Consider the following 4,742-nt stretch of genomic DNA (forward strand, 5'->3'; position numbering starts at 1 on the left):
AGGCAAGTTTCATGTGAGTGTGACTCTGCATGGGTTTTTCATCTCTTTTCTTTTTCGTACGTCCTCTATTGCACGTCCTAAATTAATCCCTATATTTCCTTATTTTCCTTATTTCAATACCGTGGTAAGCGATTTTTTGTATTTGCATACTATTTATGATAATGGATATTGTCTGTTAAAAAATATATGTTTCCCTTTAAAATCCCATACTAATATCTATAGTGTGCTAGCAAAAGTAATTATTACAAGTCTGGCATATATAATGAACAACTTTAGTCTAGAAAAGCTATTTATATTTGTATTTGAATTTATTATTTAATGATTGTGGTTTTACAATGCGCTTGAGTATTTTTAATTGATATCTCTTTCTGCCTTCTATTGATTGTTTTGCAGGTTTTAATTGATAATATTGAAGAATATGCACCGATTGTATATACACCAACAGTTGGTCTTGTTTGCCAAAATTATAGTGGACTATTTAGACGACCAAGGGGAATGTACTTCAGTGCAGCAGATCGTGGAGAGATGATGTCAATGGTTTATAACTGGCCAGCTGAACAGGTAAAAATTTGTCTTGATTTAAGTTACAAGGCATTTGTGCAATAGCTGGCAAGGTATACAATTCTATTTTGTGGTGATATTGCACATAATATTATTTTCCAGTTTCAATATAAATTGTAAAATCTAATGTTCAATTGTTTAATCTGGCTAATTTGCTCTTTCGTGTTCTATGCTATGGTATTGTAACTTAGGAGACAATTCTCTCTATTCCATGTACATGTTTTGCACTAATTTTGATTGTTTGTTTTGCTGAAACTTGCTTTTGATGCTTTTGTGTTGAAATTTGCTTGATTCTGTTGTACGTACATGGTTTATGAAAGCATGCCTCCTTAGAATGTTACTATGTCTAAAATTCTTTTGAAATAATTATGAATGCATTGAAATTTAGCGAGACTTTTTTTTTTTAACTGAAAGAATATTACTGATATTTGTTGTGGAAGTGTTAATACCTCGAGTAGATGGTAACTGAAAGATGTAACCAAATAAACAAAGGATTGGCTGACTATGGCCTGCAAGAAATCAGAAGTTAGTAAAAGTGTTTGATTACATATTGAATGAAAGGTTACTTAATACAGTGCTAACTAGATTTCAAGATGAAACTTAACATCAAAATCTGACACCAACTCGCTTATATGTCTGAATAATGTTGATGAACAAGAAAGCTGATAATATAAGCTTCTTAAGTTGTACAGGCTTAGGATATCGTGATATTGGTGACCGGGAAAAGTGACATGATTTGAAACAATAGTAGTACCTGTACCTCCGCACACACAATACCGAAAATATCTTTCTTTTAAAAAAAAAAACAAATTTTATGGTAATTCCACTTTACCAATTAAATGCACTAAAATTTAGTGCATGTCGCATGGTTAATCCTCTAATACAGCATCTTCATTTCATGCCAGCAAGAAAAAAGGTGTGGTTTTTTTCTTTTTCAATTTAATAACTACAGAAATGGGGTATTAATAAAATTCATCAGCTTAATTTATGTACCTTAGTGAAATGTTGAATTTGTCATGTGTCCATTATTTTAGGGGTCGTACATATATAGTTAAAATTTCTATATGAATTTGGCTCCACTGTATGAAGATGACACCACCATTTAGAAATTGACAGAGACTTCGATCTAATTAATATGTGAGTAAAGTTTTTGGGTCAACACAACTCGCAACCACTAGGTGGATTGGGCAGTTATAGAGAATAGATTGCGGGGTGAAAAGAGGAATCCGAGGAGTGAATACGAGCGCTGTTAATGCAGTGTGTAGAGTGTGGAGGAGAGGAAAGAACAGAAAGAGGTCATAGTTTTAGAATATATTCTTTAACTATCACGGTCCGATGTTCTAGATTGAAGATGCGCTGATCTATCATTGTAGCCGCGACAAGTACTCCACTCTACTCTTTTACGGATTCCTCTATCGGAGAGACTCTACCTGCATTATGATTCATTATAGCCAGAGCCTCACTCGTGTCCATTGCATCGAGCATATACTTTGCAGTAGTAGGGACAGGTTAAATATCTTAGCTAAAGGGACCAGTTTATGAGTGTCGTCAAGCAAATTCGATGTAAAGGAATTGGTGAAGAGACAATGGAAGAGAACGTACTAAGTTCGAGCTAGAGCGACTATGATTTGTACTTAAATTGAGTGCCAGTGCAGGACAAAAAATGCATAGATTCAAGTAATGAGGAATGAGAAGGTTAATCCCCACGGTAGGTATTGGGCCTATATGAGGTCGTGGAACGCATTGGAGGCAGTAGTCTATCCTTGATTGTCCTACACAGCTTCAATCAGGCATTTGCACTGCCAAATCTATATCAGTGTCTCACAGTTGAGGAAAGGTCTATAACGAGTTAAAGTTATAACACCTTATCCTGCTATCCCCCGACTTTGACAGAGGACATGGAGGTCCATTTTTGGAACCCGTGGCTGGACAAGCTAGGCCTTGGTGTGTGCAGAGGGGAAACATGGGCACAAGTTAGGCGCTAATCAAGTGGAAAGATCTGTCAGAGCATAATACCCGATATGAGTTGCCATCATACTACACACATCAGAAGAGAGACAGTTCCCCTTTCTCCACCTTGAGGAACGAGGTGCCAGTTTGTGGGGAGTGGAGTATTCAGATGATGGGAGAGGGACGTAGGCTAGGGGCGGAAAAGAAGGCAAGGATTCTTTATGGGTGTGCGAGCCCCTGTTGATGGTGATTCCGATTTAATCACTGAAATTGTTACATAGGGGAGTGGAAATGGTAGATTGGAGGGAGCCAAGCTGGTGGGTGGGTAGGGGGGGAGGGTTGTATTTATCGGAGTGCACCATGAGGGATAGACTTATTTAGCGCTGTCAGTTAATGTTTGTTTGTATTTATGCAGAATTTTATCTGAGAGTTGTGTGTAGTTTTCTCTTTTCCAATGAAGGGTTCCCTAGGCGGCGTCTAGGTTGTTTTGGACAGAGTCGATCTGGTGCGTTCATTGAAGTTATAATTAAGAAGTTTCATGCATCACGCCATGTTGTATTCATGGTTTTTCGACAGTTTATTTTCATGTGTGTGTTTTATGCTGTTTTTGTCTCCAAGAGCGACAATTATATCAACCTCGCTTTATCCAAACTTTGGATTGGACAAGGCATATCTCGCAACAGCGCAGGACTTCTCACGGCTTATGGGACTATTATTGGCTGTAATATATTAGTGTCTCCAAGCTATTTATACAGAGTGGCTTTACAAATTTGACACTGCCCTCGTATGCATTCAGTGCTAATTCCTCATCTGCTCTTTTACCATCTCTGTAATCACGCGATCCTAGACTGTGTTTGGAAATGAGAAGGACATCTTTTTTACCTCTTTTTTTTTTTTTTTTTTTGTGCATGGTTTTCTTAGTTAACCTTTTTGGTTTTAATGGGACGTTTTGGAGTTTGGGGGAAGGAAAGTCATTTTAGATTGACCTATGTATTTCAACTTTTACTCTTTTTTGGCATCATACTGCAATATGCTCTTATTAAAAGAAAAAAAGCAATTCTCTTTATATTTTGTTTTTTATTATTTGGTTTTTGTAAATCATGATACAATTTTATTTATAAAAATTTTTTTTTTTGTGCCAAAACGAATTAAAATTGATTACAAATATATAACATTTAAAATCCTTCTTGATATTTGTTGTTCAAGCAGATTGGTAGATTTCAATTAATGCTTGATGATCAATGGGGAAAAACTTAGTTATGTCGCAGCCTTGCAATGAGCTATAACAAATGGGTATTCTAAATTTTTAACCAAATTATTCCAGTAAGGCTAAATATGTTTTTATTGAGGAAACATATAGAACTTTCCCATTCATTACGGCGATGATTTTGCAGGTCATTATGGATGTTTTCTTACTTGTTCTATTAACGGCGTGCTGTTCTTTGTCTGCTATGCAAGATTCTGTGAACTTTTCGCATGCATTAACGCAATATGTATCTCGGCTTTTCTTTTTTTCTATGGTTTAATTAATGCGGGAATTGTTTATGCTTATATGAGCCGGGCCGCGGCGGCTGTGATTGGGGTTATAATTATTTTGTAGGGTATTGATATGATGTGCGTAACGCGCACGAGGGAGATCGAGGCAGTCGGGGAAAGGATACGGGATCTATGGTGATTAGCTGGGGGTTCATGGTATGTGGACATTGTCGGCATTATTAGCTAAGGATTGGGAAATTGGATTTATAATGTTGCTGCTTTGCTTATGTCGGAATTGAATCTCAAAGAGTTAGTTCAATATGTTTTATAAAAATCTTGCTTAATACGCACCGGGGTGTTGGATAGCATGACGCGGTTGTTCGGTGGGGGTCGGAGGGGCCACGCATTTTGTACACTAATGCTATTGTAAGGGACGCGCAATCGAAATTATATTTTTAGGAGGAGCTAGTTTTCTGATTTCCTGGAAATTTTACCTATTTCTTTCTCTTCTTGCAGCGACCCTTATAAAAGGCAGTATAAGGAATACAATACCGCACCCATTGCAAGTAATTGGTGTTAAATTAATAGGGCTTGTTATGGTAAAGATAGACAAGTATTTCAAAGTGTGTAATAACTAATTCAGTATAAGTCGGGTGCATCTATAATTGTTACACACCTCTGACCAGAGTGCATCGTACGCCTCTTTATAATCTTAGTATACCCTGACTGTTCTCTGTGTCGTTTCATATTTATTC

The sequence above is a fragment of the Dendrobium catenatum genome, unplaced genomic scaffold (assembly GCF_001605985.2).
Source record: "Dendrobium catenatum unplaced genomic scaffold, ASM160598v2 fragScaff_scaffold_572, whole genome shotgun sequence".
Taxonomy (NCBI): Eukaryota; Viridiplantae; Streptophyta; class Magnoliopsida; order Asparagales; family Orchidaceae; genus Dendrobium; species Dendrobium catenatum.